We start from the raw sequence: 23,728 nt of genomic DNA, 5'->3' as shown, positions 1-23,728 counted from the left end.
TCGCTGGCCGAGTTGCCGAGACCGTCTCTGCGAAACTTGGAGGAGGAAAGACGGGGGGAAAAAAGGGGGGGAAAAAATAATTAAAAAATAAAATATGATGACGTCACTTGGAGCAGGGGTGCCTTCCCCGCTGCCTGTCAGATGCGCCTGAAAAGAACAGGGCAATAAAACAACAGCCGCCTCTGTCTCCCTCGTTAAACACGGCACTAATTGGATGTTAATTTCTCCTTGCTCTTCTCGCTGCTCGATTGTGAGGGCTCTGCCTGGCTCTCCCTCTCTCGCTTTCTTTCTTTCCTGTTGCAATGCTCTTGGCAGCTCCGAGGGACTCCGGACTGTGCGCTCCCCTCCCGCTCGTGGACTGGAATAATTCAGGAGCTGGGAGAATTAAAAAAGACGAGGCGCGGGGGCGAATGGTTCAGAAACGGGGCGGGCGTGATGGATTTTGAGAGCTACGCTAATCTCCCCGTTTCCCGTGCATTGTCCTGCCGACTTGGAGCTATTCTCTTCCCATTTGATTTCTCTTCCCCCCCTTTCCCTTCGCGTTGGGTTTGGGCTGCCGGGCAAAAATATATGTTTCAAAAAAAAGCATAAAAAAAAAAAGAAAAAAGGCAAAAAAAAAAAGAAAAAAGGCAAAAAAAAAAAAAAGAAAAAAGGCAAAAAAAAAAAGGCAAAAAAAAAAAAGCACGGTTCAATGACGACAAACCCCCAAACCTCCTCCCAGCTCCCCCCGTCTCGCCGCGCTGCCTAACCCCTGCGTGGAAACAGGCGTTTTAGGGAGCCGGAGCAGGAAGTTGTTGTTCTCTGTCTTGCCCAGGTCATCCTTAAAGGGTATGTGTGCAAGAGCGGTGGGCGCGTGGGGCTCGGCGGGCGCCCGGCGGCGATCGGCCGCCCCCCGCTTTGCCCCCCGGCCGACGAGGCGGGCGAGCGGCGGAGGGGGAGCGGGGGCCCGGGTGGTGTTTTGGGGGACGCGAGAGGGGCCCAAGGGACAGGATGGGTGGGGGAGCAGAGGGGAGGGAGCGGGAGGCGGAGGTGGGGGGAGAGAGCGAGAGCCGGGGAGTAAAGTCCTACCTGGGATCGGTGCCAACTTCCTGCAAAGGGTTACAGACCCGCGGCTTTGAGAGCCCACCAGAGGCGAGTGCGCTCTTGTCACGGTTCCAAGGCGAGATGAAGGCAGCGGGAACAGGTACAGCAGATGCCGAGTGGCCTCGTTTGCCCGCCGAGCGGGGCTTTGGCTCGATTTAAACCTCGCCGACGGGGAGGCTTCGGTGCTCCCGCCGGCGGGGGCCTCGCCATCCCCGCACGAGGCCGGCGGGGCCGGCGGGTGCCAAGGGTGGGGCGCGTGGGCCGGCGGCGGGGGGGGGGCGCGTGCATGGCAAGGGGGGGGCCTCCTCCGCTCGTTCGCCTTCTCGCCGTTTGGATTAACATGCGGAAGATGCGCCTGTCACTTTGCTTACTGTCAGCGCCGGCTCGGGGATGGGTGACGGCTTTGTTCGGCGCAGCCGGGGGAGCCGTGCCAACTCGGACTTGGCAGGCGAAGCCGGGTGGGCAGGGAGAGGGGGACGAGGGAGCGGGAGCGGCTGCCGGGGCGGCTGCGGAGGGACGTGGCCGCAGGCCCGCGTCTGAGCGCGGCGGCTTTCTGGCGGCGTGCGCCTCCCTCTCCCTCCCTCTCTCCCGCGCTCGCCTGCGCCCAGGCTGGTGCAGACAAAATGAAAACGTGTTTTGTTTTGTTTTTTTGGCATCTCCCCAGCAGCGCTACCAACGCCGGCCGCCCCCCCCTTCTCTCCGGTCCCTTCCCCAACCCGCCGCGACTCCCCTTTTACAATGGGCACGACCCAGGTGCTAGGGCAGCTGAAAAAAGAAAAAAGGCCAAAAATACCCCTTGGCACCCAAACCACCCCCAATCCGCCCCCCCCTTGGCGGCGACTGCTCCCAACCTTCCTCCATGGCGGGTGGGTTGTTGTTTGTATATATATATTTTTTGGTCCTTTTTTTTTTCTCCCCCCCCCCATCGGATCCCTCTCGTGTTGGGTGTGTGCGTTCCTATTCAAGGACCCGCCGCCTCCTGTCGTGCTAAAACCAGGAAGGAGGGAGCCCAGGGCTCATTTCTGCCTGGACGCTGGGGCGGCGGGCGAGGGAGCCGGCGACGGAGGGCGCGAGGAGGGAGGAGGGCGAAGGGCAGGCGGGAAAAGGAGCCCAGGGAGGCAGAAAAAAAAAAATCCACCTCCCCAGGCCTTTTGTTTAACATGCAACGATGCAAAGGAAGGTCTTGGCTTTTTTTTTTTTCCTCCCCTTGTCCTTCCCCCCCCCCCCCGTGCTTGAGCCTGGTGGGGCGTTTTCGAGCCCAACGGGGCAACTTTCCGGAGCAGGCGGTGTCAGAGGTTGATTTTTTGGGAGGTGGCGGGCTCGTCCCGCAGGCGTGCGGCTCCGAGTGCAGGAATTCCTGCCAGCTCGCCTTTGTGCCAGCCTCCGTTGGCCTTGGGTGTCTCGTTCGGATGGAGCCTGGCATCCAGGCACCGCCCATTTCTTGGCGTTGAGCTGCGAGGAGAAGGAAAGGGGAGAGAGCGAGCGAGAGAAGGGAAAAAAAAAAGCTGTCTCACTCAAACTGGCCTTTCTCGGAAAAGGATCCTTCCCCGATGATTGTCCGGATAAGCGGAGCTAAATCCAGCCACCACTCAACAACAAAACCACTCTCTTCCACGGTGCGTCTCTCTTGCTGCCTTGGTACGAAATCGAACCTCACTCTTAATTTTGGGTTGGTTTTTTTTCGTTCGTGCGGTTGGGTTTTTTTGCCTTTGATTTGAAATAACGTTTTGTTCCTCCAGTTGCTCAGTCGCTTTGTTGTTGCTGTAACCTCCCTTCTCCCCGAAACCCCTTCCCGTCGAGTCCTCCGGCCCTTGGTGTTAAAACATCCGACTTTAAAATCGGTCTCCTATAGAGAGGGATGTATAGCAGATAGACAGGTCCCTACATGCAGTGTTTGGAGCAGGACTGGAGGGTGATTTCTCTCCCTGCCTTCACCCCGCCACCCGGGATGTCCCCGAGAGCCACCCGGGGCTGGGTGCGTGTCGCGCGGGTGCTTCTTTAGTTCCCCACTGGGCACCGCCGAGGGGGGAAAAAAATATGTCGAATCATGTCGGATTTGCAATTCAACATGGCAGCCGCAGCTAACGTGGTGGGAGCTCCTACTGCCGAGCAGACCGGCGGGCACGCGTGCTCCCGGCCGGCCGTGCCAGCGCAGGGTGGGGGCACGGGAAGGGTGGAAGGAGGGAGAGGGAGGACAGGAGGGAGGGAGGACGCCCAGGCGAGGTCAGAGGAGGAGGATAATTTTATTTCATTTTGGGGGGGTGAATTACACCAGGAGCGATTCGGGAAGGAGGGAACTCAAGCGGTCTGGTTTTGTCAGCGTTAACTGTTTAGAAGCTGGCTTGTTTTTCACGCTGGCACGGCGTGCCAGGGCGGGCAGCAGAGCTGGGGAGATGCCCGGGAGCGGGGCGGAAGGCTCTGCCGGCCCCGCTGGGCGAAGCTGGCTGAGGGAACGCTCCGGCAGCGGCTGGCGGCTGCTTTTCCCGGAGCGATGGCGGCCTTTAGGCTTTGGAGAAGGACTGAGCCGGGTGCTCCTGGGAGGAAGCTGTTTTGCGAAGGCATCGGGACGATTGATGGGGCCGCTTGCGGGCGCCCAGTGCCTCCTGCCTCGTGGAGGTTCGCGCCTCTCCCCTCGCACCCAAGTGAAATTTGGCACCGCCGTGCCGAAGCTCTCCAGGTCTGCCTGGCCGTAACTGAGCCTGGGGCTTTGGCCCCAACGTGTGTGAATCTGCCCTCTTTCTGTCAAACTTAATTTAGGCCCGTTTGGGACGCAACAAAAGCAGCTTGTTTGCAGGGCAGGGTCCTCCTTCTCGGCTGCCGCACACTTCGCAGGCGTTCGGGAGCCATGAAAGCTACCCCTCCTCCTTCACCAATTTTTTTCTCCTCCTTCCCCCCCTGCCTGGCTTCCCCCCTCCTCCCTTCTCTGAAAAAATCCCTCTTTCAGTGAGTGACGCATGGCCCTACAGTAAACTGGCCACAAAGCACCCGAACACCCTGGCCCCGCTTTGCCTCCGTGACCCACCAGTCTGCGCTGGCTGTCTCGGCCGTGCTTCCAGGACACCCCTTGCCTGTCCCTTGCCTCCCAGAGATGCTGTCCCTGGTGTTGCGCATCTTCCCAGCCCAACAGAGAGCTGCGTGGCCTCATGCAGCCCGGTTTGGCAGCCAAGATGCTGGGGTCCGGCTCTGAACCTTGCTGCTCGCTGGTGTGCTGTTCAGCACAGCCGTAGGTAGGTTTCACAATACCCCGCAGTTGGTTTGGAAGCTGAAACTCCCGTGTTGTGGGAGCTGGGGGCAGTCAGTTATTCGTGGGGGTCTGACCCCCAAAATGTGTTGGGCTGCCCTCTTCAAGAGAATGTGTTTACACACCGGTTTACATCCAGACCCTGAGAAGGCAGCACAAGTGTTTTGCTCATCAGTCCAGCTTTCTCCTTGCAGATTATTTATACAGACGGGCTGGGGTGAAACCAGACCTTTCCCAATTTGCTCCCAATCCCTATTGCTTCCCTGGGAAAAGCTAGTGGAGGGCAGATATAAAAAAACCCGCTGAAGCTCCAGTGGGCTTTGCAGTGGGCAGCCTGAGAGGAGAGAAAGTCTGAACTCAAGCAAGACACTTCTGACGTGTCCTAAGCAAAACATCTGGCACCCCTGGAAGAACCATCCAGCCAAGGGACGCAGCTGTTTTATTCCACACAGCTCACAGCAAAATAGGGCTTGTGCTTCCAGAACATGGCTCAGCAAAAAGGACGAATTCTTGAAACTGGGAGTTGGATCTTTCTGCTGTTTATTGCCTTTGAATCCCAAGTTTGCTCTCAGGCTGCTCTGGTGCGAGCTCTGCTCCATCTCCAGGCAGGAGACCAGGAGATTTTCTCCAAGGCTCGAGCCTCATTCAGCTGCTATAACCCCCCGGCAGTCAGCAGAGCCACTCTGGATTTATACTGACATTCCTGAGAGCAGGATTGGGCCTCCAGGTTTGTCGAGGGTGGCTCTGGGAAATTTCCTTTCCTTAAAAGGGCCAGGTTTGGCCAAGGCAGAGTTTGGATTGTGATTTCCTTTTTTCTTTTTCCTTTTTTTAAAAAAAAAAAAAAAAAAGCAAAACTCAGAGGAAAACTTGCATTGGTGAAAATTGCCTGATTTACAGTTGCAGAAAGGCTGTGCTCTGTGTCTCCACAGGCCAGACCTGAGTGGACCAGCTTCCCCTATGCTGGACCATCCATGTAATCAGCTTCACCACTCCAGTGACCACTTCTGGTGGGGAAAGAGGGGGTAAAAGGCAGGGAGACTGAATGTGGTCTTTGCAGGCTCTGTCCTCAGCCTTTCCACTAATTATTCCAATGGATTTGGGGGCACAAGTTTGACGGGATCCTTGTAGAAACACATCCAAGGGAGAGCTGATGCTAGCAGCTTCATGCACCAAAGAGAACATAGCGTATCCAGGGGTACCCAGATCTGATTCACCCTCCGTACCACCCCACGGCTGATCCTCAGAAGAACCAACATAATTTATTTTCCTTCCTGCAGTTTTTTTCTCTCCTTGCCACCTCTTTCATTTCTTAATTTCCCTCCCCTTTTTTCTGTAGTACCAGTTTGTTATTGTGGAGTTGCTCATAGCTACTGTTTATCTTTGATGTTACTTGGCTGCTGCGAAAGGTGAGGTCTGGGAGGACAAAGCGAGGCGGCTGGTTTGTTATTGTAGGGTTGCTCATGGGCACTGAGCTGTGCTGTCTGGCTTTGCAGTTGGAAAGCCCATGAGATACGTACGGCTAATGCACACTGGGTTTGGCATGCTAGGGTCACTCACGAGATAGATAGTCCTGGCCACAGAAAATGTAAGAGAAGTAGCAGCCCAGCAAAGGGCACAACCAACATGCTGCATAAAGTGAGGTCCGTGGAGTCTGAGAGGTAGGTATTATATTATTGCGATGATGACAACCAACGATCACCCTGTATGTAACACCCTGCAGTTTTGGGAAGTCCGTAGCCAGGCTGTGGGGCAGTGGCTTTGCAAGCACCTCTCCCGCTCATTCCCACCGGTGCTGTTCTGTCCTGTGGCTGCTGCCAGCACATCAGTGTCACTGTCCTGCTGGGCTTGGGGACCGAGGACGAGGCCAGGGGAGACGGCCGTGCATTCCAGGGCAGCCCCGGCCCATGCAGGACCAGGCAGGAGGTTTCTCCTCACCTGCAAGACCATGACAAGCATTGTGCTTCTTCCTCCTCTTCCCAGCTTGAGGGGTCTGCAGGGCAGCCACAGGCACCTTTGACTTGGTCGACTGTTCAGTCAGGATCTTCAGGGTCTGGTTTAAACTCGTGGTATGGCACGTGCTGATGTTTTAGTGCTAGGCATGGGGACCTGAAGCAGCTTTGGCTAGGCAGGGAGGTTCTGGGAGTAACACCAAGAATTCAGGGAGCAGTTCTCCTCTCCTTTGGTCTTGGCTTGCTCGGCGCTGGGCACTGGCTCTGCCAAGGGGAATGGAGGTTGCAGGGGCAGCACGTGGCATCCTGGCATGTGGAGACAGGACGGCTTGGGAGCAGGCAGCAGGATGGGAGCAGGCTAATTTGCTAGCACTGAGCTTGACAACACAAGCCTGAGGGCTAGGAATGGAGGCACCCTGGGCATGCAAGGAAAGAGGGTCCTAAAAAGCCCAACTCGGAGCAACAGCTTGGGTTATAACATTTTTCAAGCAGGCTGCACTCCTCATGCGGAGACATGACTCCACAAAAAGTCAGGGCGAGGATGATACCACCGTGATCAACAGCTTGAATTTCTGCACATCTGCTCCCAGGGCTCCTGGTTGTGGGAGAAGGGTTGGGCCAAGACTCTGGGAGCTGAGCAGCCACACAGGGAGAACGTCTGGGACCATCCCTCCAGCCATGCTGCCTTGGGAGCTCCTCACTGCGGTTGAAGAGAGCTGGGATGGATACAAAGGGACATGGATAAAAGGGTCTAGGAGGGTTTTGCTCCTTTCTCCAAGCTGGCACTGTGCAGGCGATGAAACCCAACCACTCGGCGTGTTTCCATCTCCCAGGAATAAAGATAAGGTCTCCAACATCACCTCCCAGTTCAGTCTGGCCAGTCATCCTACAGCCTGCTGGGGAAACGCCTCTTCTGTTTTAAATCTGCAAAAGCTTCTTTGCTCCCTGGCTCCATCAGCCGTGTGCTGTTCAACGCGCACCGGACTCCACCCCAGAAGCAGCTGCATCTCAGCAGAGCCGTGGAGGCTCACAATATGTCAAACCCCAACACAGTCTTTGTTGCACAACTTGTTCTCGTTAGTCCTGAAATCTTCCCAGCTGTTCAGAGAGGCAGCGGCAAAAGAAGAGTCCGGCAACAAGCTCCCGAAGTCGGGAAACTTGAGCCGGCGGAGCCTGGCTGTGCTGGAGTTGACAGCCAGGATAGGCCCCTGACCTGGGGCTGGATCCAGCCATGCCTGAGCAGTGTGGGAGTTCCCATCTGGATCTCAGCTTTGCAGTCTGGGCCCTCCCCTGCCCAGGGGATTAGCCGAGATGTGGTTCCCAGGGCGGGGGAAGGGGCTAATGAACAGAGACAGGATAACGAAGCAGGTAAGGGCTTCCTGTCCTTTAGGGCTCAGGAGGAAATCCTGCAGCTGGTGTATCTGGATACGATTAGTGTCCATTTCTCTCTGTGTAATCAACCCATCTGTTCATCCTTGCGCATCAACAGCGCACGCCCCGTTGCAGGCAGATGCCCCCCGGGCACTGTTTTTATCTGTGTCTGCCACGGCCACTCCAGGCAGGCTGAGAACAAGGCTTGCTCTGAGCCGTGGATGCCGTGACGGCGTCTGTTCCCTCTCCCCGCCGGGCTCAGCAGTGTAGGTCAGGCCAGAAGGAGCCCCAGGAGAGCTGCAGCCAACAAACCAGCGATGATTGCTGCAAATAGCAGGACCAAGCCCAGGAAAAGCTGCTGCTTTGGAGGGAGGGCGGGCATCTTCTCCAAAGGGCTTTGAACTTTTGTTCAAAGTGATCTTTGTAACACACTGATAAGCTCAGCTTTCCAGACACTGCCTGGTCATCCGAGCTCAGCTTTACTGCAAGCAGGTAAAGGTGGATTATGTTCAGCTGCCAGGCTTGTAAAGTCTTGTTCATCACGTGGGATCCTGAGTACGGGTTATACGGTCCCCACGTGGTTGCGGAAGGGACTGGGCTTTCAGTCCTGCTCTGTAAGAATGCTGGTTAAATTTGGTAGGTGCTGGTGCAGGATCCCAAGGATTTGTTCCACCTTCTTTTCCTTGGCAATCTTGTCCAAGTATGCAAAAAACACGTGGCAGCTCTGCACTGGCTTGCAAATGCCAGGCCAACGTGCTGGCTTGGGCTGAAATGAAGTCAAAGGAGGAGCTGGTGTATGGATCAATGCTTTTTCATAATGCAGTGGCTCAAGCTTGCATCGTCCTTTAGGGTCTTCTGAAAGGTCAAGCTTGGTGACAGAGTCAGGACAAAATCTAAGGGTTATAATTCCCAGTCCTGGTGTCCTGTATACTCAAACTGTGTCAACCTGCACTTATATTGGCTCTTATTTGTGTCACATTTGGTCGTTGGAGTGTCTTGAGGGATCCATTATGCTAAGTGCTGTCCCCGTACAGAAGATAAAGACAGTCCCTACCCAGAGCAGTTTATATACTCAGCCCAGATCTCTCCTGTGTGTAGTGTTAAGTGATCCAGGCACCTGAGCTTCTGCCATTTCCAGAGTGCCAAAATGTCATTACCAGCCAGAAACAATTTGAGGTATGTGTCACAGATTAAACATTTCATTTGCTTTCGGGGGTACTTGTTGCTTAACTTCTAAATGCAACCTGTCTTCAGCCCCTATTATATTGCTCTGGACTGCTCTTTGGGTCCTAAATCTTCTGATTTTTGTTTGGTTTGGAATGCACTGATTTACCACTAAGAAATAAATGAAAAGCAAAAGAAAACAGCAGTACTTGTTTGCATAGGCCCTACATTGTTCTGTGTTCTGCTGCTACTGAAACAGAGGCGATAAATCCTACTCCCTGGACAGAGAGAGGTTTTTGGGTGGTGGCTGTGTGCAAACAAGGCCAGGGAAGATAAACAAGCAGAAAAATACTGTCTTTAGGAAATGACAGTTGAGGATGGCCAATCAACTGATGGGTCAAAGCCAACACAACAGCATCAATTAGCAAAGACATATTGATATTATTTCTCCAAGGCATTTTTGCATCAACAAAGAGGGAAGAGAGATGGATCTGTGTTATGGTATCTGTGGTCAAACTTGGCTGCAATTAGGAATCTGTATAGTTTCTGTGTTGGAAAAGGGGAGTTTTGTAAAGAACTCTGCCTGTAGAAAATGTGTCCACAGTTCCAGAAGGGCTCAGCCAAAAGGGTGATGAAAATCTGTCTGTTGGTGTCATCGTCAGAACGGGTGGAGGTGGGAACATTTGCTAATCTTGCTTATTTTAGGGGGCCTGCTTTCAGCGGCAGTTCAGTTCTGAAAATGCAGCTCTGAAAACTCAGCCCTTAAGAGTCTAATACAATACACGCTTCAGACTAGACTAGAAAGAAAGATGCATTTTTCAGACTGTAGGTTCTTGCCTGCCTAATTATGATTTTCAGCTTCTTAAGATTAGGCCTTTGCATTGTATAAATGTGACACAGAAGAAGTGACTGTGACATTGCCTTGCATTTTCTTTTCCAGCTGGGGAGGAACCCAGCTAAACCTGCAGAGTTTCAGAGCTTGCAGAACTGTAGTGGAAGAAGAATTTAGTCTCACCCTTGGAAATCAAACTTGACCTCAGTTCCCTGAGCGATCACAACCGTCACAATTCATCTTCCATCCAGCCCACACAGGATGGCCTAGGGACAATCTCACTCTTAAGGGGTAACTTTTGGCACCCTGATGAAGTGCAGGCTCTAGATGGATTGCTGCATTCATGCCCGAGTAAGACAAACAACCTCCACCAGCTCCGGAGGTTACATCTTTGTTGGAACCTTTCAGAACTAGGTTACAGCCTCCGCTGTGGGCTGTGACTTCACTGCTCAGTTGCCTCTGTAGTCACAGAAGGTGCTTGAAACTGCATGAAATGGCCTTGGGATGAGCTCAGGACTGGCTAAAGTCTGAAACGGTTTGGCTTGTGGGATTCATTGCAGCTGCCGCTCCAAATCCACTTTGGGATGGGTCCCAGTGATGTGGAAACTGAAGCCACCCCTCACTTTAATAGGCAGAGTGCTCTCTACCACCATCCATCTTCTGGAAGAGAGAGGAGTAGCTGCCCTGGGTACACGCAGTCCTCCAGGGCAAGGTGGGATATGGGTCACAAACAGAGCACGGGGCATGTACCAAAAAGACTAGCAATGTCACAAACCCTAGCTTGGATTTCTCCACTTCCTTGGTCTGGAGCCCCAGAGCTGTGTTTGTGAGAAGAAGAAAGTCAGCTGCATCTTCAGCCTTGATGGGAGAAGCAGGAAGGGAAGAGCTTGGATGGACACTGTCCATTTGTAATTCAGATGTGCTGTGGCAACAGTATGAATAATGCAGATAAGTTCATTTCTTTTCTCTCTGGCTGAGGACAAGGTCTCCCAGTTGATAAGAACTGGGAGCCCACCCTTGTTAAAGCCAGTATTAGACTTAGACCTTCATGAGATCTACTGCCTCAAGCAATCCCATTATTCAAAGCACATTCAGTTAATTAGTACATTAACTAATTAACCTTCTCAGCATTCCAGGTAGGGAGTATCTATCTCCCAAAGGAGGAAACAGAGGCAAAGTGACTCACTAAGACTGGATGCAGGAGCTCAGCAATGCAGCTCTTAAGTCTGTTTTTTCCTTCCCAAATGATTTTGTTGCTGCTGCTGCTACTGCTGCCTTATGTTCCCCTGAGACAGAAATGGAGGTGTCCTAAAGACTCCCAAGAGAGTGCTCAGGCCTGGTGGGGAAAGGTGCTGCAGGACAAACCTGGAGAAGAAAAGAATCCATTCAAATATACCCAGAGAAGACAGTTTAGTTCACCCACATCCTTGCCCCAACTAAGGGCAAAAGCTAATGCCATTTCTCCCCATTCACAAGGAAAGTATTTCTCATCAGCAAATGAATAAAATCCCTTTGCTTCTTACTCACATTTTCATCCATTCAAAATCTCATGAACCAGAAGCAAAAAAGCTAGTGCAGGGAGGAGAGAGCATGTGAGAGATGATGGTGGGGCTATGTTTGTATGGGCTCACTGGGATGCGAATAGACCAGAAGGATGACCTGAAGGGACTCCAGCAAACAGCCAGAGGGGAAGCTTTGATGCTGAGGAAGTCCACCAACTCAAACACATGATCATGAGCAGCTGATTTCCACAGCTTTACAATGTGGTAGGAAAGAACAGAGCTAAAGCACAAGGATTGAGTTCTTTGGCTTGCAAGACCCATGACAGCATCACAGACCCTTTCTCACGAGTCCTGATCACAAACAGATCAGAAATGGAAGTCTTGTTCTCCCCACCCAGCTCTGATCTGAAGTCAGACAGCATGCTTTGCCCTACCTACTATCAAATGACAATCCTTGGCAGCAAGTATATGTGTGTAGAAGAATGAGAACCAACTCCGGCATTCAATGATTTGTCCCTGAGGAAGAGAGTCTCCTGGGGCTTAAGTATGGGCCCATGTGCCTTACTGATCCTTTGCTCCTGGCTTTCAACTGGCTTTTGCCCAGGCAGTAAGCCCTTCACAACACTGGAAGCTTGAACAGCAATGTCAAGGGTGTGCCCTGAATGAGACCTCTGGTGAGGCCACAGCAGCAGCATCTGAAAGCACCAAGAGCAAGTGGCCTGTCCTGTAGAGAAGGGACTCCTTTCATGACCACATCTTAATCTACCAAGAGTTTACTAAGCCCACAGCAGCCCACATTGGAGGCTACAAAAACATCCCCCTGCTCAGCAACTTCTCCCTTGTGAGTACAATTAAAATCCTGGAGCTTTACAAAGGACATCTCCCTCTCCTAACACAAACCATCTGTGCTCTCTCAGTAACCCAGGCCCACAAAACCTGTGCATTTGTGATCCCTTTCCTTTGCTTATGCAGTCAGATACCTTCCCCTCCATGCTAGTAAGCCTCCCAAGCACACAGCCAGCCCCTCTTGTTTATTCTTAAGTTCATATTCCCATCTTTCACCCCATGCACACCCCCCCCCCATTTGACTAAGATGCATTGAATAAGCAACTAGTGCTGAGGAGCTATATGCAATTTTGTGTGGGCTGTTAATATCTTCACTATGCCAGCCCCATGCATGTCCCTTAATCCCCTATTGCTCCACCTCAGGACCTGCCAGGAAGGTGCTGCCTAGCTGATTTAGGGCCCCTGTTATTGGGAAAGGCAAAACACCCTGTCTTGCAAATTTATCTCGTCCTGCCTTGTTCATAGTAAGTTTTCGCTTAGAACAAGGATAAAAATAAAGTTCCTCAGTTAGTCAGGGTTTTTCTAGAAGAGACTATTGGTGCCAGAGCATCTGAAACTATTTCTCAATTCCTAGCTTCAAACTGACATCCTGCATGTGGCCATTTTTTGATCTATAGCTATAGGCATCTAGAGCCCTTTGGTCTTTATTCTGCAAGCTGCCTTGATGTTTTTCCTGGAAGAGTATTGCACAAGAAATGCAATATTCTTTCAGTGCAAAGGCTAGGTTTTTCAAGTGAGCCTTGCCTTCCCAAATCCTATGAAAATAAACCTGACTTGGATCTCTCAAATACCTTCAAAATTCCCAAACTACAAGGTTAATATGAAGTGCACAAACCTCCCTCTGAGGTCATATAGCTCCCCACCAAGCCCATATGAGAAGTTAGGATGAGCAGGCACTTGATAGAGTTTGTTACAGGTGATGCTTATTTTAAGGGACATTTTAATAAGACTAATCAATCACAGCCAATTACTAAGCAATAAATTCATAACAATTTTCACCTGGAGATCTTAGGTTACTCTGCAGAAAGTTGGTGAGGATCAGATAGTGAGGAATAGTGGTTATTAAAAAAATCTTAAAATGTTAGGTTTCTTTGCAGTATAATTCAAGATGTTGGCATTATGTTTCTGCTCTGAGTTACTCTGCAGAGAAATTGCCCTCCCCACTGACTAGATAAAGCTTAGCAGGTCCAGCCTCCAGTGCTTAAATTTATCGCACATGAATATGCCACAAAGTGCCTTGTCCAATTAAGAACCTTCCTTATAGGATTTTCCTACAAGATCTGTAACGGCTTCGAAACTGTACTAGCTTTTGGCATTTCCACTTCCCTGCATCCTTAAGAGATAGGGCTTGTAACTGGGAACTCTTACCCGTCCTAAATCCTGGGAATAGTCCTGATTTTCACCTCTTGTCTCACCTACAGAAACAGAAAGCCCAGGAGGTGTTTGATTTGTGTGCTCCTAAGGGTCTTCCCATGGCGGGTACTCTCACACAAGGTCATGAGGTGCTTGCCTTGCTCTAAAAACCTCGTGTCTGGTTTTGGTCAGGACTTGAAGGGACTTAACCTCCGTGGTGGAGGGTGGGATTCATCTATGCAGCTTGTTGGCTTTTTCAGTAAGGCTGATAACTAGGAGCTCAGCCCTGTGCTTTAGGGAGAAAAGCGTCGAGTGAAATGCTTCTCTGCTCCCTCAGGCTGTAGGCGTGCTGTCTGGATGGGCAGTTTTGGTGTTGGTCCGTGCAAGGGCAGGAAGACAGATGAAAGTCATGGAGCTCGCGAAGCGCTTTGCAGATGTGAGGTACTGCTGGTAAGAGCCAGCCGGTCACTGGGCAGGCAGGGCCGCCTGCAAGCCCCGCTGCCTGCAGCGCGGCTCAGCCCCATCCTGTGCTGCTCGCACAGCCTTTCGCTCCTGCCGGCGTGCTCGGAGGGACAGGGACAGTCCTGCGCCCCGCGTTATGGGCAGGTACCAGGCAGCTGCCCGCACTGTCCCCTGGCGTGCTTTGAGAGCAGAGAGGCGTCGTTGCAGGCCAGCCCGGCCCCTGCACAGGCCTCGGCCATGTGGCACTGTTTCTGAGGCAGGCTCGTCCGGACAGAAGCGAGCGAGGAAACCTTGGATCGCTCCTCCCTGGGTCTCCTCGCCGCAGGTGCCGTTAGGATCCGGATTGTAGAGGCCACGCTGCCGCCGAGCCGCCGTCCCCAAGGCCCCCCCGCCTGCTCCGGGTTCCTCTCCCCCTCCCCACGGGTGTTATTTACACCGTTTCCTGCCCAGGGAAGTTCAGGAGTTTGACGTTACCGGGTTGGTTTCCGCTCTCCTGCCTGGCTCCCATCGGGAGCTCTCGCAGAGCCCGAGCCCTGCGGTGCCAGCGGTGGCCGGGTAGGAGCCTGCCCGTGCCAGCGGGCAGATGGAGGTGCCAGCCAGGCCCAGGGAAGGAAGCGTAACCCCTGTCAGGCCGGACAACTCAAGCTCAACCGGCCTGGGAGGGCTGGAAAAGCTGACCCCATGTCCATCCCTCCGCATCGGTCCTGCTGCGGGGCTGGACGGGGCAGCTCAGACCCAGTGGGAGGAAGGGAGGACGCGCCCGGGCATCGCTGCAGAGCTTTTGGGTTCCTGCCGAATCGACGCCCTCCCCTCTCCCCCCCCCCATCCTTCCCGTGTGCTCCCGCCTGGCCTGCGTCTCTCCTCCCTTCCCTTCTCCCTCCCATCCCGCAGCAAACAAAATGGCTGCTGCATGGCCATTTTGTTTTCCGTCTGGAAGGGGGAAGCCAGGACGCTGGGACTTGGCTCTTTTTTGGAGGCTGCGGCCATGTTCGAGCCCAACTCTCCCGTCTCTACGTGGCACCGGCTGTAGCAAGAGAGAGAGAAAAAAAAAAAAAAGAAAAAAAAAAAAGGACCTTTTGGAACGAGACCAAAGTCAGAGGCAGAGAGTGGGTAGTTTTGGCGTATGTTGAGCACTGAAAATGCCTGGAATTGCCAAACTGAGCTTTTGTATTAGCAGCGTAAGGCTACTCGGTGCATGCAGAGTCGCGGGGCTGCACGGTATAGCCGGACGGAAAGGTTTGTTCGCTATATTCAATAAAACAGCCCTCCTTTCTTCTGTATTTATAAAGTACCAGAGAGCACTGTTGTCTAATTTGTTTTTGGACAGGCGGATGGTTTTACACATCGGCTTGGTATGATTAGAGCCGGTCATTGCCGGACGGTAGCATTTTAACCTGTTGTGTGTCCTCTTGTTTTTGGTGAATATGAGATCTGACCTTTCCACTGATCTGGCAGTGCCTGGATTTAGCTGATGTGATCCGGAGGATTTTTTTTTAGGGATTTTTGATTTGTTTATTGCCTTCTTGCCTTGAAAGTTTTCATCTCAGGAATACAAAATCTTAATTTAAATATTAAAAGAAATAGCTGTTCTTGGGTTTTTAAGCCCTTGCTTTTCTTACGAGGATGGAGCTGTACTGTGATAACAAGCTGTTTACTGCACCAGTGTGTGTATCCTGCACACGTTAAGGTGTGATACACGACAGAGACGCCATCAACAGTAACATGCCTTGAAAGTTTAAGGGAACTTGGTGGCGTTACCATACAATTTTGCGCAGAAGCATGGCAAAAATACCAGAACATGCGCCAAATAAAAGCGATTTTTTTTTTTTTTTAAGTGATTCTGCGTTTCCTTCAGTAGCCTGGATGTCTTGGAGTTAGTAGTCACGTCTCTTCGTTCACGGACGCTCGGAGGAGCAGATCTCTGTCCAGTTGCATGGGGGGGGGTGGATCGGGATCTGATAAGGCATCGGTGTTGGGGTGATCGTCCTACCTTTCCTTGAAGGACTGCCCGGACATCTGGAGAGAAGCAGACACTTTCAGAGAGGAGCTGGGAAGGAGAGCAGAAAGAGGTGAAATCGCTTTTCTTGCACAGAAAGGTATTTGCCTCTATATCTGCTTGGCTTGCTTACAAACGGACAATGTAGAGAATTGCACGGGCAATGGTGGTCCCGGAGCCGAGGCTGCATGTGTGGGTGCTGGGCGGGCAGTTCGCATTGCAAATTAAATGTTTTGGTCCAAATCTATGGTAGGGGTGGACGTTACCTGCGCACCTTTCGTGAGCAGCTTTTGAACTAAACATCAAGAAGGAAAACAGTATTATGGAAGAGTTTTATAGAGTATTACAGGAAAGGATCTTCTTTCTTTAGATTTTTTGAGTTAACCTATAGAATTGAGTATGGAGCAGGTAAAAATAAACCAAAAAGATATTTTTTCTCTTATATCTCTTGATTTTTAGTATTTTGGAGAAATTACTCTATGAAATATCAATAGCGCCTCTTTTACTTTTATGACAAAAATTCTGGGATTTTTTTTCCTTCAGGAGAGTGTAAATTATATGCTAATTTACAAGGAAAAATACATGAACATTTAGAAAAAACCCTTACCTTTGTGGCCACCTTTAATAATGGATTTATAAAAGATAAGTCGTGTAACAATCAGGTTATAGATGCATATATTATAGATAACAATACCAGATTCATTAATGATGATCCGGATGTTTATAAACATCTGACAGGACTCAAAACAACCCCTAACAGATGAGTAGCTATTTATTAAGATACCTGCTAATTGTTTAATAATAAACAAATGCTACAACAACATTGATATGAAATACTACCCATGTCATTAAAAGAGCTTTGAGGAAAGCATTGCTGAGACATGGGGGCTGTTGCAGGAATGAACTTTAAATATTTTTACTTCCATTTCCCTTTCCCTATTTGCAGCACCTTTGATTAACTCTTTTGAAGCGTGATATTTTAATATCGACTCCAGGATCGGCTGTCTGGGAAGACGGTTGGCCTTGCTTTTCTGAGAGGTTCGCCTGGCCTGTGAGAAGTTAAAAGCAACTTGTCCTCATGGCTAGTTTGGCAAATGTCATTTTTTTGCTTTCCAGTGGAACAGGGTGCGTTCAAGATGGTTTTTTGGGCCGTCTGCTGCTTTTTCTGTGAGCGGGTTCCTTGCTGCTGGCCAGTAGAGTCATGTAGCTGTGAATGGTGCTGTATGTGGATGCACGCCCTGGCAACGTTGGGGAGCTATTGAAAACCTTCCCCGTCTCTTTTTGTTTTTGCTTATTTGGGGTTTGGTTTTTGTTTGTTGTTTTTTTTTTTTTTGGCCTGTTTGCTTTTTATTTTTCCACTCCAGCAACGCAGCGAGGTGAGGACATGAAGTCACTACCGGCTTCCCTACAGGCAAAGCTAAGGAAACAAAATGGCCGACGGTCAGCCATTTTGTGCCAACACAGCCGGCTGGCTGCATGCAGGCTTCACGTTGGTCGGGGCTGGTTCTGCCCCAGTCCAGCCCGTGCTCCAGGAGGCTGAAAAGCCTCTCAGAGACACGGGGCCCTGATTTCCCACTGAGAAGTCCTGCCTGTCCCTGGCACATTTTGGCACCGACGCGCGGGACTGCGGCTATACAAAGGCTGAAAGCAGTGTCTGCTTTTAAAGGAGCAACTTTGTTGTTTTATGGTTTCCTCCTCCCTCCTCCCCCCTCCTCCATTTCATTCAGTGCTCCTTAATAAACCAGATCAGCTCCTCAAAGCTTCGGAGCCTTTCCAGCTACTCTCCGAGGCAGGCTCCGTGCCTCCCTGTTTTAAAGGCAAAGACTTGGCCATGCTCGGGCATCTTTGCTCTGCAGATGCTTCAAAATTTGGGGGGGGACACCCGCTTGGGTTGTCTGCTGGGGGTCTGATCGGCTGGTTACCACGAGCCGCCCCGAGCCCTGCTAACTGAAGAACAGTTGTAGGTCATCTCTCCCTCCCAAAAATGAGTCTGAAAGCTGGACTGGAAATGCCATTTTTTTGCCAGCCTGGAGGATCTTGCTGTGAAGAAACACATTAATCTTTTACCTGCCAATTTCTCACCCCTCCAAGCACCTCTAGAGAGCAGGACTCTGCTGTGGCATGCTCTGAGCATGGGGACCTTCCTGCAGTCTCTCACGGAGGCTGACCAAGCTTTTACATAAAAATCAAGTTTGGCTAGTTTTGAAGGACTGCTATGAGTCTGGGAAGGGAAAATTGCAGTGCTACTACCTTTAGGTCTGCACAGAAAATGGTGTTTTTGAAAGAGGTCAAGTTCTTAGCAGTCAAGTATCCAAAAATCTTCAAAAGCTGGGCTTAAATAACTTAGAAGGCAGTGAGAGGCTTTGGGGTATAGACTTCTGACTCCTACAGACCCTGTTGGCTATTTTATCTAGGATTTTGCATAGCTACATCGCATTCAGGCACTTGTAAATGTAATGCTTCAGCAGCGATATGCTAGAAGGGAAGGCTTCGTGTCTGGAAAGCAGAGCAGAGCTGGAATGCAGCTCACTTTGGCAATTGCCATGGGATTTTTGCTGAAAATCTTGGTAGATACGCAGTTTGCATATATCTTATGGCTGCATGGATATATGACTTATTCATAATGCCTCTTTGTGAAACTCCAGCGAGGTTTTACCACTGAGCTGTTATCCAGTATGTGTGTGATCTTCTCTCTCCCAGGATCTATGATTCTCCTGCAGATATTAAAATGGAACATCACTTTTCCCCTCTCTGTCAAAGATAGTCGGGAGAGGTGGATGATGACCTGCCCTAACCTGGTTAGTCTGGCCCAGGCAAACCATTGCCCTGGCAATGCGACCAGAGACTGGAGCAGGACTTCCCAAGGCTGGTTCCAGTGTCAGCTTTACCATGGACTTGCTGTGTGGCCTTTGGCAAATCTGGTCACCTCTCTGCTTCTCCTTCTTTTCTCATCTTTTGTCTTGATATTTAGACCACAAGCCATCCAGGAGAGGGGCTTGCTGTGGTTGCAATTTGTATAGCGCCTAGCACAAACAAGTGTGACAGTGATACTAAGGGTAGAATGGTCATAGTGATCCTTACCGGGCACAGTATTTCTAAATACTCCTGTTTGACTCCTTTCTTCATGGATCCTGGCAAGATCAGGGTTGCAGAGTCAGCAGCTGGGTATTCCCAAAACCTATACTCATTAAGACAATTATTATAATTAAATCTCCTGTTTTCAGGATTACTTACAGAAGTCAGAAGGGATTTTTTTTTTCTCTCCCTGTATAATTAGATCTGTGTGAACTAGGAGTTATTTAATGTAATTTCCCACCCACAGTTTGATATTGGCCCAAACGCCTATTCTCTGCAATGGTATCAAGAGTGACCTTTCAAATACCTCTTAAATATATCTTGCTTATATGCTTAAAATCATATAAGCCATAAGACTGGGAAACAGGAAAAATTGTTCCTCTAGGTTGGTTGCCAAGAGTCTCTTCAGAGCAGATGAGCGTCCTCTGCTATAGGTATCACCTGATGCGATCATCTGGGCCACCCACTTCCCCAGTCCCCTACCATTGCAGCGACTGCTGGCTTTCTTGCCACCGTGATCCCTTCTGGTTGATGCCTGTGGCACTATCTTAATTTTTGGGAAGCTGAAACACTTTAGTTTAAAATAATACTTCTGCCTCTGAGGAGGCAGAGTGACCTGTGACAGACTGGATGGACCTTTGCGCCTGATTGTAACCTCGGTGAAGCTCTGGCTGGTGTTGCATGTGCTAAGGAGGGATGTGCAACCTCTGTGCATCAGTTTCTATGCCAATAAAAGAGGAAGAATATTATTTCCCATCAGAAGGCTGTTTGGGATGCAAGGTGCTTGGCACTGTGGATAGGCTGGGTACTTAAATGCTATAGAAATCAGTCCTGCAACATTGATTTTTTGACATTGTTTATACCCTGTCACACTAGGAGAGGCCTGGGCCAGATGGTCTGGCACAGTAGGTCATCCCTTGTGAAGGCCGAGTTTGTCAAAGGAAATTAAGAGAATTGCCTGGACTGTGTTGAATGCCAGTGAGAAGGACTTCTGGACAGCTCTGCAAAGGAACAGGGACACTTTCCAAACCTTGCTGCAAAGATATCCTTGTACCCCAGGCCATCCTAAACTCTCACCTCAAGGATCCCAGCTACAGTAGTTCACCAAACCTTTGGGAACCTCGCTTATTTAGGCTGTTGCCTGTTAGCTGTGGAAGCACAAAGCATTAGGCAGCCTTTGTCCCTTTGGGGACTTCTGCCTTAGCCGCTGCCTCTCCCACCATAACGCTCAGCAGATGTTTGGGGAGGCTGGGGACACTCCTGCTGAACTCTCAAGGGAAGTCCTCCTTTGGGTCTCTGCTGTGCTGCACACGCAGCCTGCTTAATGCACTACTGGTGGCTCCCTTTTTGTTACGTCTTTCTTTAATCTTCAAGGGGAATTCTTTCTCATTGCAAAAGAACCTCACACGTTTCTTTTAAACTACCAACTTAATACCTTGCATCTGTATTTGGGTGTACAGAGAACGAAAAATTCTCAGAAGGTGAGCCAAGGGCTTGGGGGGAAGCCAGTCTGTCTCAGATCCATGCTAATATTGCCTGGCTGTGCTATAGCATTAAAGGGACACCAAGCCTGCATGTTGCACTCATTTGTTTAGGAAATGAGATCTGCCTTGATGTACTCGATACCATTACATTTGCAGCCTAAAAGCTTCCTTGTACTCAGTTATTTCTAATCTGCTCAATTCCCTGGAGTGCATAGCAGCTAAATTGATGGATTCTCTTATCTGGTCTGGCAGGTTTGTTCTAGATATGCTGTGTGTTCAAGAGGTGATGTCAGCCTGGCTGCATGTTACTCGGCATTATTGCAGTTTCACGAGAGCCGTGCTATCTGCATGTATGGCCCTGGGTTCAAAGGGGAGGGCTGCTGCTTCCATAAGCCCTTGGGTGCATAAAGTTTGCAGACGGCATGATTGCCAAGGATTAAGTATAGTCCAAGTGGACTGAAGGAGGTGTAAAGAAGGAAAGGATGCTCCAGGACAAGGTTGGGTATGAGACTCCTTTTCCCTAACATCATGAAGTCTGATGAATTTTCATGCATTTCTCTTCACAGGAGGCACAGAGCAGCTGATGACGGGATAAGGATCATCTCATTGCCTTAGACTGCCATGGTCGCAAGCTGTCCTTGAGGCTGAGGTAGTAGATTGAATAGTTGTGGAGTCCTATCCTCCCTTTGAGCTAACTATACAATCTACTGTCTTTCCTAAGGAGACAGTCAGGTCTTCAGTTCTCTTCATCTACTTCTACTCCAACCATGGAGGCAGGTGGTGCAAGTAATGCAAAGCCAGCAATACGGCCATGAATCAGGCTAGACCTCTGTACTGCTCTGTGGAGGTGAGGTAGTAGGTTGTATAGTTTGGTGGGAGGGATTTTATCCCATTTCAGGTGATAACTATACAGTCTATTGCCTTCCTTAAAGAGCAGCAAAACCACTGGAGGACTGGCTCAGCCACAGAGCTCCTGAGGCATCACTTCTTTCTGTTGAGGATCCCAAAACACAGCAATGGCATTGTTGAACAACTCAGTGGGTCTTCTCTTATAGCATTCAGGATTGCATTCTTCCAGGGACTGCTCTGTGCTTCAGTCATATGAGCACGGAGCCACCTACTTACAGAAAATCTACCTCTCTTACATTGGTGCAAGAGAAACAATGAAATGAGTTAGTGCATCAGCTCTTGGTGTTCAATCCTATTCTTTTTTTGCAGGTGATGGGCTCAAGTTGTAAAGGGTTTAAATGTGCTGTTCTTTTCTGCTCTGTCCTCAAGTCTGGAGGGGAGTAGATACTTTGGTACAAAGAGGATAGATCTGAGCTTGCGATTTAAGTTTGTTGCACCCAGTTCTGAAGTTTGGGTTAAGAACTAGATCCAAGAGCAAGCTTAGTCTGTGGACTCAAAGCCCTGGGAGTTGATCAGATTTGGCTGGTTGGCCCCTGCTCAGGAAGTGCATTCTGTTTTGGACAAGTTCCCAGCTCTCCCACAGTATAGAGTTAGAGGGTGGTTCTTTCTGATTTGATAATCCATATCAAACTAACTCACTTATATGCAAACTCTGGCGAGGAGACTAGAGGTCCTGTGTATTTACATAGAATAAGCCGATGATTTAGACTAACAGCCTGTCCTAGAGGGGAGACAGGTAAGGAAGAGATGAGAGCAAGTCCTAATCTTTCTGGCTTCTCCCAGGCAGGTAGCACTGTCATCTGACAACAGACATATGAGAAGACAGCATGCTTCAGAGCTCTGGCACTCGACAAGGCACAGGGAATCGTTGTTTCTTCTCTTTCTTAGGAGCAGATGGGACTATATCTCTGCCATATTCCAAAATAAGTAGGATCAAGAACGTGAGTGGAGCTGTAACACGATCAGGGCTGCATCAGGTCTTCAAGACTGAAGGACATCATCTCAGGCCATTATCACTGCCATCTCACTGTCAGGGAAACGCATGAGATCCGAGATATCGGGTAGTGAGGGCAAGCAGAGGACACCTTCTCAGATGAATTGGGAGGAAGAGAGCTGCAAAAAGAAGTTGGAGCCCTCAAATTTCACTCTGAGCAAACACACAGGGAGACCCAGACGTGACTGCTTGGGCCATGGGACTCCTCAAAATGAAGCAGCTTGTTTAAGGCTCCTCTGCTTCTCGGGATGGGGTGTAGCTGCAGTGAGGCTGGGACGTGACTTCCTCAGGCTGGGCAACAGCTGGTGGGTGGGGATGCCGCAGTGTCTAGTGGCGAAGGAATGCAATCTTCTCTCCATAAATCTGGCTCTTCAGCAGTCCTGGCGACTTGCTGTGCAAAACTACAGCTTGGTCCTCTTAGATGCATTATTATCCTCTAGCTGCTTGCTGAGGGGCAGGGCTCCTACCCGCAAATTGCTTGGAAGGTACCAAAATAGCACCATGAGCATGGGAACAGAGCGGCACATCCACTTCATATTTAAGAGGTATCCCCTAGAAAAGAACTAATCCTGTGTGTCCCAAATGAAATCAGTTCAGTCCCCCTCCCTTGCATTGATGTTAATGCAGAGAATCTCAAGCAGTGAAACTGTGTGAGCTGGAAGTCATGAATAAAATATTACTGGAGATATTCTCTTGTGAAAATAAACTTGTTTTGACTTTTTTAAAACAGTGTATTTTTTACTGCCTTGAAGTGAGTTTGGCTGGTGAATTGGGATCTCTAGAGGGGTGGCCAGCGTTCCTGACTATGTGTCACTGACCAAATTCTCCATTTGACAAAAATCCTGAGCATGAAAGGGAAGCCACAGCCAGGACATGATGAGGATGTGGGGCAGATTGGGTTGGCTGAGCAGCTGAGACCATCTGTTTTGGCTGTCAGTAGGTGCTTTCCTGGGCCAACCCGAATCCTATTGCGAAGCCCTAACCTACTTCCTCACCCTCAGTCAGCTCAAGGGCTGCAGGTTGGGCTTCTCTCTGCCTTGGATAGTCCTCACTATAAGTATGTTTATAACTCTGATACCAGCAACAGGAGAACAGAAGGACTTCCAGGCTCCACTAACCCATCATCTTGTCTCCAGTAAATCACAACTAGGGCTCAGAAACCTGCCAAGACAATATTTACTTTCCCTAATACCTCCTGGTATATGGGAAAGGGCAGCCTCTGCCCAGGAGGAGAGTTAGCAGGCTGTCCGAGCTTCTAACTATGCATATTTGGGACACCCAGCTAACTCGCTGGCCAGGATGCCCAGGCACGTCTTAGCAGGGCAGCCGCACCGTGGCAGCAATACCATCACTGGCTGCAATGGCAAGGGGGGCAGGAGCCTTCTTTTAGCAAAAAGCAGCCAGGAAACAAGAAGGAGAAAGGTGGGTCCCCACTGGCACCCCCAGGGACATTGCGGGGTGGGAGTG

At 50.3% G+C, this 23,728-nt stretch overlaps 1 long non-coding RNA gene across 8 annotated transcripts; it reads left to right on the top strand.

The window, feature by feature from the left end:
* The first annotated feature begins 368 nt into the window (after positions 1 to 368).
* On the top strand, positions 369 to 22,988 carry LOC128154258 (uncharacterized). Of its 8 annotated transcripts, none has more exons than XR_008239302.1 (4): positions 369 to 828; positions 15,806 to 15,899; positions 20,925 to 21,007; positions 22,051 to 22,988. It is a non-coding gene; the product is annotated as an uncharacterized LOC128154258 (long non-coding RNA). The 8 variants fall into 8 exon arrangements; XR_008239301.1 differs by having other exon boundaries at positions 15,639 to 15,899; XR_008239298.1 differs by lacking the exon at positions 369 to 828 and adding an exon at positions 13,979 to 15,039.
* The last annotated feature ends 740 nt before the right edge of the window (positions 22,989 to 23,728 follow it).

Source organism: Harpia harpyja, chromosome 19 (genome assembly GCF_026419915.1).
Source record: "Harpia harpyja isolate bHarHar1 chromosome 19, bHarHar1 primary haplotype, whole genome shotgun sequence".
In the NCBI taxonomy this organism is placed as follows: domain Eukaryota; kingdom Metazoa; phylum Chordata; class Aves; order Accipitriformes; family Accipitridae; genus Harpia; species Harpia harpyja.
Note: the sequence above shows the minus strand (reverse complement) of the source record. Positions and strands in the feature narration are given on the sequence as shown.